At 35.8% G+C, this 13,035-nt stretch overlaps 1 protein-coding gene across 20 annotated transcripts in view; it reads left to right on the top strand.

Moving 5' to 3' along the window:
• USP54 (ubiquitin specific peptidase 54) overlaps nt 1–13,035 on the top strand; it is a 93,282-nt gene that overhangs the window by 588 nt on the left and 79,659 nt on the right. For 11 of the 20 annotated variants that reach the window (XM_086901036.1, XM_086901053.1, XM_086901048.1 and 8 more), the window contains one exon: nt 100–193. The exons of the other annotated variants lie outside the window; for them this stretch is intronic. The gene's annotated coding sequence lies outside the window, so the exon portion shown is untranslated. The remainder of the gene's footprint in view (nt 1–99; nt 194–13,035) is intronic. 20 annotated transcript variants of the gene reach the window in all.

Genomic DNA, 13,035 nt, shown 5'->3' with positions numbered 1-13,035 from the left:
GTACGAGAAAAAGGGAATGCTAGAGGCTAAAAAGATATTCTATTTGCGGGGGTCTTTGAAATAATAAGCGGTGTTGCATTATCTTGGTTACTAACCCAGGCGTGATCAGCTGCCGTCAGAAGTTAAACTTGTATGGGAGCTGCTGTTGGTTAGAAGAAACTCCTCAGTGTGTAATTTACGATGTTTGTCTAAGGTAGGCAAACCACGTGCTTTTTCTCCCCCCTCTTTTAAAAGAAATCAGAAGCTCTTTGCTTTTCCAGAGTCGGATTTCGCTTGAAACCTTTCTTTCAGTAGAAGGATTGTGAGTGGACATTCACGAGGATTACAGCCATAAATAGAAACCATAACAACGTACACCCTCTGCTTTCAAAAAGTTGCAGGCACAATGGCTTTCTGGTTTTTCAGCTACGTGAACTTCTTCTGGGTATTGTAATGGCTGATCTTGTGTGTTAAAAAAAATTCAAAAAGCTTTTCGGATTTCATAAAAAAATTTTGAGTATTTCAATCATGGGAAAAAGATGCATCTGAAAAGGAAGGGGAAATAGTTGTGTACTTCTCTTGCAACTTGAAAGAAAGACGTATGTACTGAAAAAAAATTCTCTAAGCTTGTGCTGCTTTTCAGACTTGAAAAAAGATTTATAACTGAAAGATTTTTGTGCTGCAGTATACTTGACACTGAGTAGCAGTTTTGGAAAACAATAGGAACATAGTCTTTTGTTTGCTTCAAGAAGGAAGGAAAGTACTGCTGTGCTGAGAACTCAACCAGTGAGATAACACATGACTTGAATATGACAGTTTTTAAAAATAATTAGAAAAAATTATTATGGGCTGAAAAATATCTGACAGCCTGTTGAAATCTGTTCTCATTTAGGAAGTGAGAGGAGTAATAACAGTTTAGATAGATTACTCTGTAAGTTCTATTTCATCACCTACTCAAAACTATATCTAATCAACCATGCTGCATTATCATTCAGACTGTATTAAATAGGAGCTTTATTTTTTTGTTCAGTTGTTTCCTCTTTACCTGGTAATGTCACCTAGGAAATCTTCTGCCACAATGTTCTTGGGGTGCTGTGAGGAGTAAGGGTGTGCCTGATTTGTCCAGTGCAGACAAACTTACAGTTATCCCAGAGAATTTAGGAATTTTGGAGTTTTTGTTTTTTTGGGGTTTTTTTTGGTTTTTTTTTAATGCTAGTAACAGCTGTAAAACATTTCAGTTCATTTCTTTCAGGCACTGTAGGTAAGAAATATTCCAGTTTTTCTCTGAATTCTGGGTTAAGTGTCTATTTTGAGACTGTAGTCACAAGTTCGTTAAAAAGGATAATGGGAATTTAAATCCTTCTCTATCTAGTCCTGGAGATGTTATTAGGGATTAAGCCTTCTTAGGCGAGTTTTCATGGACAGTACATAGAAGAGAAAGTTTTTATTTCCCAGTTTGTGGAGGTTCATAAAGTTTGTTACCTTGAAAGGCTCATTGAGTCTGAGGACTCTGTAAACATACCTATGTGAAGAACAATTATGGCTGTCCAGAATCACTTTTAGTCCAACTGTGCAAATTGCAACAGATGATAAAGAAAAAAAACTAAGGTAAGAGGATGAAAGAATAATAAAAAGTAAGAGCTATTGTTTGTTTTTTTGGTTTTTTAAAATCTTCTGACCTAACTTCAAAACCAACAAAACTGTCTTATAATTAAAATACCTGTTGATACCTCTAGAATATATTGATCTTTTCATTTTTTTCTCATGCAGCCTGAGTACTCTATACATCCTTAAGTTTCCTGACATATGTTCCATGCACATTTATTCGAACAGTTTAATTTAATTTGTTCTCTGAAGGACTTCTTGTTTGCTTTTTAATTTCTTTATCTTCTCTCAGTGGTCGCTGCAGGCACAATTCTAAAACCATTTTATAATCTGTCACTGAAAGTCATTCCCTAGAAAAGATACGCAGTGCTTGATGGCAGAGAGGAACAGAATGAAATTTTATTACTGACTGTCAAAGAGTTTTGATTGGTTTGCTTGGATCTTTCTGTTGGTTGTGTTAACTGCAAGTCAAGTAATAGGCAATCCCAAATGCTTAAGACTTTGCCTTCTTCCCATCATCTGTAGGCAGCCTCATTCCCTAGGCTTATGCTCTGTGTGTGAAACTGCTGGGAGAAACCATCTTGTAGTGTAGTCCAGACACTTCCTAAGACAAATGACCCAGTGGTAGGTCTCTTATTGTGTCTCTTGACATGCAAGTTTAGTGTGCAGTTAATTTCTTATTTTTTCTGTTATATCACTTGATGCATGGGATTTCTTGTTCTGGGGCTGAGGAAAGTTGGGTTTGGGTGCATCTCACCAGCCACTGTCTATGGGACATGGGTCTAGTGTTTGGCCAGACTAGGATATGACTTGGATATGCTACTCTGGTTTTATAGCAATAAACCATCTCGATTACTCAGCTTGCAGAGCTTACGTACAGTCACTCAGTTGCAAAGTTAACCTGTTGTGCCTTTCCTAAAGTTACAGTAAGTGTTTTATATCTGGATTTATTGGAAAGGGAAGGAAAAACTTCAGTTTATGAGCACCTTAGTAAAAACCAAGCAACCTGCAAAGAAGACAAGAGGTTCTTACTTTATTGATACTTTCCAAGATTTGTAAGTTGTATGTGTTCTGTTGTAGTCTTAAATATTAGGAGTAACATTTCCTGTTCATGGAGTGTAAATCTTTCTGTAGATTTTGTTGTCTAGTACCCTAAGTTTGTGAAGTAAAGGTGATCTTAGAGGTACTGTGTTAAAAGTTGGTGTGTCTATTTACTCCTGTAGCAGTGATTGCGTAGTAAAATGGAGAACTGTGGTACCTGCTGAGTGTTTACTGTGATTGCTCCCAAACTAGTAAGAGAAAGGGCTTAAGCAAACTAGCAAAGGAAAGGACTGGATGTGGTTTTGAGGCTTAAAACCATTTTTGTTCAAATTATGAAGACATGTGGAAAATGATGTACTGTTACGGCATAATCTGTACTTTTTTTGTCTAACATAATTTTGAAGAAATACTGTAAAAATACATCTCCTCTACTATCATTAATGATAACTTATAAATAAATCCATTTCTGAATTAAAGCTGTCTGCAAGTATTGCTGCTACAAGTGGTGTTTAAACATTTTGACTATAAATACATCATAATAACTTGGAAAGTAAATTTGATATTCCGTTTATAAAGTACAGTGGCCATTTTCTTCAAAACCTTCAACCTTAAGAAACATACCTTTGAACAAGGTATCTGAAGAGGTCTTTAAGTAGGACTGTGAAATTTCAGCTTTAAGACCTGCATATTGGTCTCTTCTTTCTTGTATTTTCTTTATTAATAAAACCTCTGAAAGCTTTGTACTTGTACAGAGGAAATTATTATTGGGTATCTAACAGTCAGAAGTAACTTTTATCCACAGAATGATGTGTTGTGCTACTAGTGGTATAATTTTCACTGTTCCTCTGGCACTCTACAGAGACTCTGGTCTGGAGATGGTACCTGAGGAGGAAGAGATTACTTCTGTTTCTTCATTTTTTTTGTTATGTTGCTTGGCTTGTTTTCAGAAATGCAAATTGTCATTTTGAGTTTGATGAAAACAGGACCGAGCCTGACAAATCAATTTGTAAAGGCCAGTGTTGTCAGATGATAATAGCTTGCCTTCATTACCAACCAGTTTAGATTTGAACCAATGACCTAGAGGTGGAAAGCTCAGTGTTGTATTATGAATCCTCTGATCTATCCATATGTTCTCTTGTTTAACATCCCTGTAGTCCTCTTAAACAGAACATGCAGTAAATATTGAGCATCATTTGCATTTATAAATATTAGAACAGTGTCCATTCCAGTTGTCTGCTGTGTGTGTGAGGACACTGCAGTTAAATATAGTAACAATTTCTTACACTCTCTGGCTTTTCATGAGAAACCCTCATACAAATCCAACCATATGGCAAAACCCAGTATTATCCTAAAACCATTAACAAAGAACCTTTTGGTGCCATTAATGGGAAAATGAATCTACAGCTCTAAGTAGCCTACTGGGAGTTATTAATAACATCAGACTACTGCTAAGAATATGAACTTAAATAAAATATCATTAGGCGCTGAGTCATCCCACCAGCACTTTGCACGTTATATCGAAGTTGGTATTTACCTATGAAAGCCTTTTCAGAGTACATTATCTTTGTTACTCCTTTACTTTTTTCTTCATTGAGTATCTGTAAGGCTGTAAAAAAGAGTAATGGAAAACCAATTACATGGTTTTCATAAAATGGATTTAAAAATTATTTGAAATGTTCAGACAGGCTCATAAACTGTTTTCCCATTTGTTCTGAGGTAAGATGTTCCTAGGCAACTTACTGAACAGGAGGAGGTCAAAAAATGTAAATACTTGGGCAAGTGATTCTTCGTTTCTGAGGCTATAAATTTACTGTCTACAAGTCATAGTTTCTGTGAGCTACGGAAATAATAAAATTAACATCTGTATGTATTTGGATTGTCTTTTTATCTCCTTATCCCTTCTCCTCCAATCCTTATCTCATTCAGCTTCATATCAACAGACACTGCTGTGTCTGTACTGATTGATCTGCTGCCAAATCAAATGCAAAGAGGTGAGTTTGCTACTTTCCCCTCACTATGATAGCAAATTAGGTCTTTTTCTTCTACCTGACCATTAATTTTCATGTAGCTGATAGGAACATAAGTTATTTTTGAGACCTCTGGGGGTTTTACTTCAAAATGTTGAAAATTGGCTAACTGATTCAAAAGGTGTTGGTAGGAAACTTGTCTTTGTCAGATGCTTCTGTGGGGAAAAAGAAAGAAAAAGGGGCAAAAAAAATTACTGCCAACTTACCAGTGAAACAAGGCATATGATTATGCTGTCTGATGTATCCTTGGTCCAATTTGTTTTCTCCCCCTAGAGAGCATCAGCTAGAGCATCCCTCTTGGGGCAGAATTTTCCTTTTTGCATAGCATTTCTAGTAGATGGGATGTGAGCTGTATCTCTTGTAATTTTTTTTTTCCCCACTCCTTTGATGGCACTGCACTTATCTTCCAGGGGTTCTGTCATTGAAAGCAAAATATCTAAATCCTTGGAGGTTTTTGAGAATTTGAGAAATTAGTGTTTTAAAACTCATAGATACAATTTATGAATGTTTCCCTCTTTCAAATATCTCTCCAAACTATTTTGTTTTGTTTTATTTTGTATCTTTTTTTAAATGCAGATGAGACTTCACTGAATTGTGATTCTCTGTAAAAGTGTGACAGAACAGGAACCCTGGTGATCTATTAATTATTTTGCAATAGACTCTAGCTTGTTACATTCTGCCATAATTGATTTGATGTGTGCATTTGATCAAGCATGTGGGGCTTTTTGGAATTACTTTCTCCTTTTGTCTTTTACAGCTCTGAAAATTCTGGCAGTTAAACTTCAGCTGCTTTCCCATCCTATTTAAATTGAAGCAGTGAGTGTGGGTTTATTGTAGATACCTGTTTTTAGAAGGTAGTCAAGTTTGTTAGCTTGTATAAACAATTTAGTCCCATAAACTGTCAGAAAAGAGGGGGTTTGAATATATGCTTTACACATAAGCAGTAGTTAACTACTGGTTCAGAGGTAGAAGCAAGTATGAACTGTCATAACCAATGGTCACACATCTTGAGTAGAATGCTTTTTTCATAGGATAGTTTGGCTCACCAAAATTCATGCAGAGGTGCATGCTGCATGTCTTGTGTGTGTGGGAACAGCTCACATATGAGAAGCCTGCAGGGAATCAAGGGCAAATTAGATTTGGTTGTTTTTGGTTTTTTTTAATCCTATCTGCTTGCTTATTTCTCATACTTGGTAAATGTAAATCAGTATTTGTAGCAGATAAAGTTTGGTGGATGTGATTCATATGGTTTCATTTTTAAAAAGGGGTATGTGGTTTATTACGTTTTGAATTTTGAAAATAATGAATGGACTAAAAATATGTAAGAGTGATTCAGACATGGGAGACTGAAGAGGAGGAGTATTCTGTATTTCCACAAAACATGGAAATAAATGTATTCTGAGAAATAGTTAATTAGTAGTGTGTCACAAAGCAGAGGATAGCAAAAGATTTTATAATCCTCCAGTTTATATTCCCAGTACAGTGAACTTATAAATGGATCAATAAGCAACAGCTAATGCATCTGAGCATGTTAGTACATGGGCTGTTACTGTGACATGGAAACAGGTTAATGTCCTCAGTAGATCTGCATGTTATCCAAGAAAATAGGTCATAGTGTAGGGGAAAGGGAGGGAAAATTACAGAGAAAAAAAGTTGTGGGTTTTTTTTTCGTCTTCCTTTTCATTAAAACTTTTTCTTTATGCTAAATCTGAAGTGAGCTAATGAATAGACAGCTAAACTTCATAAACATTGTGATAGTAAACTGCAGCACTGTCTCTGATGTCTGTTATGGACACTGTTATCACAACAATCTATGCAGTACTTGTAACAGATGATATCTCGGGAGTTTTTGTAAATACTTTTGAAGTATGTTAAAAAAAGACATTGCCAGAAAAAAAAATTGAGGTTTCTTTGATTATTGATGCTTGATTGATTTTTAAATAGCGATTTATTTATTTTTCTCAAAGTGAATCGGGGAAAAAATGCTGTGGTGTGAGTTTGGCTATGTTGCAGTTTTCATTTAAGTGCTGTTTTTATGGTATTCCTAATTTGTTTAAATTCTTGAAGACAGACAACTTCCACAGATTTTTCAGGGAAGCTTTTTAAAACTTCACTTTAGATACTTCTCTTAAAATGTATTGCTTCAGGAGAAGATGGAGGAATCTCTCTTTCCTGTTAGCAAAAACTAGCTGGGTTTAAGACTAGTTTTATTACAGAAATAGCTGTCTTTTAAGAAATATCTTCTGTTGTACAAATGTGTTTTCTTTAAGGGCTCTTCATTTTTGGGAGATATAGAAAGGCAGTTTAATTAATTTAGTAATGTATTTCTTCAATTAGTCCAACAACTAACACTTGTTAATAATTGTAGCAGTCATATTCAGCTGTATAATTATCACATAAATTAAGATTTTTCCATTATTTTCTTCTGTTCATTTTCTGCATGTGATGGATTCTCCTCTGCCTGTTTATCTGATATTGCAGCTGCAGCCTGGAAAGGTACCTGGGCAATTCCACTGTTTTCAGTTCCTGCCTGTTAGGAACCAGCAGTGATCACAGGCAGAAGATGGCAGAGTCTTGTTATCTCCACTAGAACAGAGTCTTTTTCAGGCTCAGGGATAAAGAGGGACATTTTCAAATTGAAGTTGCTTTTTCTGACAGCATAGCTCCAGAAACATTTCTAAACAAAAGCAGCAGTACTGGGAAAATCTAATTTTTCAGGATTATTCTGCAAAGGAATACTTGAGATTTTGGTAGGTTTTGAAAGAGAAAACATGGAAAATGTATGATTATTGAAGTATCATGATCAACTAAATTGCTTAATTCTGCTCTGGAGTAGCATAGTACAAGTATTGATTACAGATTTATTTTGTTCTTTTTCTTCTGATAGGGGATGCATGTACTGTTTGTACAGGAGTTAGAATTGATGCATCATTTGTCAGTAAATTTTAACCTTTGATATGTTTTATCTCATGTATGCATCATAAATAATTTTTTTATATTGTTTGAACAAGAGTCCAGAGGCTAAAATTAGACTTCTAATTAATCCTAAACTGTTTAACAATGTTTGGATTTTTTAAATTTGTATTTTCTTAGCAGAAAACATCAAATACTAACTTGTTGTAATATTGTTTTACTTCAAATAGCTGTCTCTGGTAGGTCTGAAAATGGTTGTGGTGTAGCACTTCTCTCATGTCTCTACTGTCCCACTTTAGGTTAATGATATCAGTAAAATATGTTGTTCCTTGGCTTTCTTCTTGCAGGAGAAAACCTTTCTTCTTTCCAGCTTATCAAGAGTTAATTTGAGTAATGACATATATACTGAATGCCAGAGCCCATGTTCTTATCCAAAGTTATGAATAAATTATGATATTCATCTTTGGCTGTACTTGGGAATGGTCTGGAGTATTAATATAGCACTCAAATTTTGATTGTTACTTCAACAAAACAATTGAGATTTGTTCTTGAGGTGAATTCTAAGAATTCTCAGTGGCAATTTTTTGTTTTTGGAATACTAAATTTTCAGTCCTTCTGTGTAATGCCAGCCTATTGAGCAGATATGTGATTTCCAATATGTCTCTGCTTTAAATAGAACATAAATATGTCTTCACTTGTCCAGTCAAACTAATGTTCTCATTTGGTTTGTGAAAATCACTCATAAATATGACATAGGAACTTTCCTCAGGAAGCATGTGAAGTACATTATCAATTTATGGACATAAATTAAAACAGGAAAGGTTCTGACTGGTGGTAAGGAAGATATTTTTCCCCACTCCACTGACAGCTGTGCATTTGAGTGAGAGGTAATCCAGACTACATCCTTAGAGAATTTTAAGTCCCAACTGGATAAAGCCCAGATCAACCTGATCCAACCTCTTATTCATGCTTCCGGTGTGAGGTTAGGCGACAGACCTCCTCTGGGATCCTCTCTAGCTTCAGTTATTCTGTGGCTCTGATTTACTTGTTGATCACACTCATATGCAGCATTCTTTCTTCCTAATTGCATGAGCTGTTAATTTGGAGTGTTCAGTAAATTCCTTCGGTAAGAATGGCATCACATGAGACTGGAGACTTTGAGGTACCAGCTCAGGGGGAAGGGGAGTACAGACAAATTGCTGTCCAACTGTCTTGATAAGCAGCTGTGGCTGTGCATAGATTAACTCCTGCTTTGAAGAATATTTCTGTGAAGGTTTAGTCTAGATTAAGCCATTTTCCTAAGAGGACTTAACCAAACTATGAAATTCGTTGTTCCAGATTTTAATAAATTATGCAGGACTTATACTAAACAAACATTAATTTTTGTACAAGAAGCAGATGATTCTCACACATTATATAATATTCAGAACTAGCTCTAATTGTGAGTAGGACATAACATTACTTGGATATTATGCAGGCAAGAAGAAATAGAGCAAGGGAGCCAGTACATTTTTTCTTCTAATAAAACAGACAAAATTTCAGAAGTGCCAGAAGAGTTTAGTAGGGTTCCTAAGCAGGAAGTCACCAAGGCATTGTATAATGTGTTTGTTGCTGAGATAGTTGCAGCACTAAATTTGTTTAGTTTTCTTTTAAATTTTTTTTGTTACTGATATAAATAAAGAAGGAGGCCAAAAAGAAAGTTTGTGAAATTGCAGTCAGCTGTTAAGCAGACTGAACTGCATAAATGTTTTTGAAGAATAGCACTGTCACTTTTGATTCTTTGTTAAGACAGAAAAGATGCATTTAGATTTAAAAAAGAATCTCTGTGGGGGATTTTTTTGAGACTCTAAAGAATCCTTTTGTCTTCAGAATCAGAGTTGTCATGAGATGGGAAAAATTATAGTAACATTTATAATTTATGTTTATAACTATAACTAATAGCATTTTATGAAGAGGTTAATACCTGATTAAGGGTACAATGGGGAGGAAGAAGTCTTATTTATCTAGTAGCAATATTTTTTTGATAAAATTTGCCCTAGACTGAAATCAGGTTACTTTTGTTTTAAATATCCAATTTTGATCCTAATGTTATCTTTTGGTAGGGGATGGAGATGAAATAGTTGATTTCCACATGCATATCTTCAAGGAGAGCTCCAGGATGAGGGCCTGCCTGCCCCAGCAGAGCTGCTGGCGCTGTGCGGGGATGTTCTACATTGCTGGCCTGCTTTGCCAAATTACTTTGATAGAAGGAGGTGATGGCAGTGCCTTCTGGTGTGAATGCCAAAGTGACATCCAGCTGCTTGTTTTGGACTGCACACAGGTGCTACGGTCTGAAAAACAGTTAAAAAATATCTTGCCCCTTACCTTCCCCAATAATGATCCGATATCTGTCCTCCCACATGATGACTATAAGCAATAAATAGATTTTTAGCACGTAAATTAGTGTTTGAATTTTTCTTCCTCTGCCCACTCCCATTATTTAGGTGTATAGTCATGCAGTTTAAATGCTGCCAACATTCATTCTTAAAAAAAAATGAAAATCCAAACAGCTACTGAATATGAGGAAAATGGTGTCAAATGAAACAAAGGATCTTCAATTCTCCCTCTTTTTATGAGTATCAACCAGTTTGGTTTGTGTGGGTTTTAAAATATGTTTAATTTGTCAGGGTGGGGGGAAGTTGCCTTGGCTGCTTACTAAAGGAATTTTCCATTGACTGATAATATTACCACATAAATGAGAAGTAGTGGTCATGATTTTGAATCTGTTAAGAATGAGTGAAGGCCAACTCAGGGCTGCTCTAAAGGGGTTGTGGAAAAATCCTTGATTTTGAAAAACCCTCAGTCTTTTTTAATAAAGACCAGCATTTTTAAGTTATTATCCATGGGTGCCCTAACTCAGGACAGCCTGAAGACTCATAGTTACTAGTGCTGTCCTTAGTCGTGCTGTCCTTAACTCTTCCTCTCATGGGCAGTTTACCTCCTTAGAAGGTATTTCAGAAGAAATAGAAAAAGTAGCACAATGTACACCTTGAACAAAAAGTGTGTTTGCAACAGTAGCTGGTAATGTAGGTCCTTCTTTGTGGTTTTCCAGTCCGCTTTCACAAAGGATTTTATTATTGATCTGACAAAAACATAATACTACTAATGGAACACTACATAGATCAGTCTAGACAAAGCAAATCGCTTGAATTCTGGCTTTTGAATCATGGCCACTTGTAACTTTTTATATTAGTCAGAACTTCCCAAAAAAGCTAATGGGTCAAACAGGTGTTTGTGTCAATTTTTTTCTCCTATTTGGGCTTAACAAAATAAATGGCACACCTGCAAAGTCTAATTACTTAGTAGTTCCTTCAAGTGTTCAGCACTACTTGCAGGGTATAATTAACCAGCTGACTTTAGAGAGGGAAAATAATGTTCTCCTGCCTCAAAGGCACTCACTTAAATGTCTTGGTTTCTGAATTTGGGGGCAGAGGGTGAAGCACGTGGATGTGTTTGCCTGTCTGCGTGTTCTTTGGGAAATGCAATACCAAATCCAGTCCCTTCCTCTACGCTTACCTGGACTTAATGTCACAACTTATCCCATTAGCAGACTGAGATCTTTGAAATCATGGTTTTGAAAATGAAAGTTAAAGTAGAAAAATTATCTCTGCCAAAAATCCATTTGGCATTTTCATAAAGAAACCTATGCTGGAGGAAATACTTTCTGGATTTTTTAGGGCAGAATTGTTTTGAAGATTATTTAAAAGGGTCATTAGGGAATTTTTTTCCTCTACTGCACTAAGATTTTTTAAATGCATACTGGTGCATTCCAAAATTATTTGGAATTTTGACTAAGATAATGAAGAGCAGGATTTGTCTCCTCTTTAATGATGTCAGTTCTGCTTCCACAACTAGAGTAGCCTCTTGCAGACAGAAGTTTCTACCAGGAGGGAATTTCTGTAATTTCAGTGGCTAGTGCTGCCTTAGGCAACAATGGCTGGAATTGCAGACATCTTTACAGCTGCAATCAGTCCTGCTTTCTTAGGTTGTTTAAATAAAATGTTTTTATTCCCATTGAATGGCATAATAGGAAGTTATGTTTACTGGTACCTTCAGATTTTGGGATGCAGCCAGGATACCAATGCTGAAAACCTTGTGTTATGAATGACACAGGTTTTACATGTCATTTGATTGCATATTTAGTTATGTTTTAATTAGAAATACAACTCTACCTAGTAGATAATCAAGTAAAATTGCTAGGCAAAGTATCAGAATGCATGTTTAAAATGGTTAAATTTGCAAGATGTAATAATGAAAAGCAACAATATCTTTTTCTGTAAGTAATTGGCAGATAAATTAATGTGCATTGCAGCTTTACACTTTATGCAATTTCTGCCTCTTTTATGAAGCCCAGTGATATCACTTGCTTACTCAGCTCTTCTGTATCCTTTGCAGTAAAGATAATTAAAATACAAAGGAAAATTCAAAAGAACTTGAGCCAGGTGTTTTGATTTCAGACATTTGTGAGCCTTAATACTGAGTTTGCTTGTTGCATTTTTGCAACTGTTTTTTTTAAGTTGAAAAGCTGTTCATCTATTAAAGGGGAAGTAAATGTAAATGGGAGGAGGTTGGTGGACTGGTAAATACTTAGGAAAGGAATATGCACAATTTCTTTTGCTTCAGTAATGTCTTTATGTTTAGCTTATCCATTCAAATAGTAATGGTTGATACCATGGAAAAAGATGACAGCAGTTAAAATTTTAGAGCAGTGAGAACTGGGCCACTACTGCATTTGTTTCCACTTGGTACTTATTACATCAGCATCCATTCCAGCCTTCCCTGTCCATTGTATGTAGCCATTACCTACATGTGATAATAATGCATGTATTGTAGTCAGGGGCAGCTGCTTTATATGGCGCCACTCCCTTGCTGCTTGTGAGGGATGTCCACAAACGAGGCTTCCTCTGAAAAGCGAGGAGTTGAAGATCTATTTCTTGTCTTTGCTACATAAGCAGGCAGAATTCTTTTTCCTGTTTGAAAATTCAAATTAATCCTGGTGAACTCAGTTCTGGACATGTTTTTAGCTTTTCTTTTTTACTGGAATTCTGTTTCAAATCTTTCAATACAGATATTTCAACAAAATTAACTCTGGCATCATATCATACATAGCCAGAATTGATGGGCACAGAGGCTTGGCTTGTCAGAAGATGTTAGTGTAGAACTCGGAAAAAAATTTGGGTGTTCTGGCTGTTCCGGTGCTGTCACATCCCCAGTTCAGTGAGAAGAGGAACCAGATCTTGAACTGTCTGTCTTCTTACAGAAATAGTTCTAAAATCTGTTACGATCTACTGGGGTGGAAATTCTTGGAGGAGATGTGAAGGAGCATAATGAAACATTACAATGAATTCTTCAGAGTTAGCAATGATTTTGCTAATGTAACTTGGGTGCATATCTATACACAGGAGACAAAAATTAGATTCAATTACCAAGA

Source organism: Cyanistes caeruleus, chromosome 8 (genome assembly GCF_971803275.1).
Source record: "Cyanistes caeruleus chromosome 8, bCyaCae1.hap1.1, whole genome shotgun sequence".
Lineage (NCBI taxonomy): Eukaryota > Metazoa > Chordata > Aves > Passeriformes > Paridae > Cyanistes > Cyanistes caeruleus.
The sequence above is the reverse complement of the archived record's forward strand: the minus strand, read 5'-3'. Positions and strand labels throughout refer to the sequence as shown.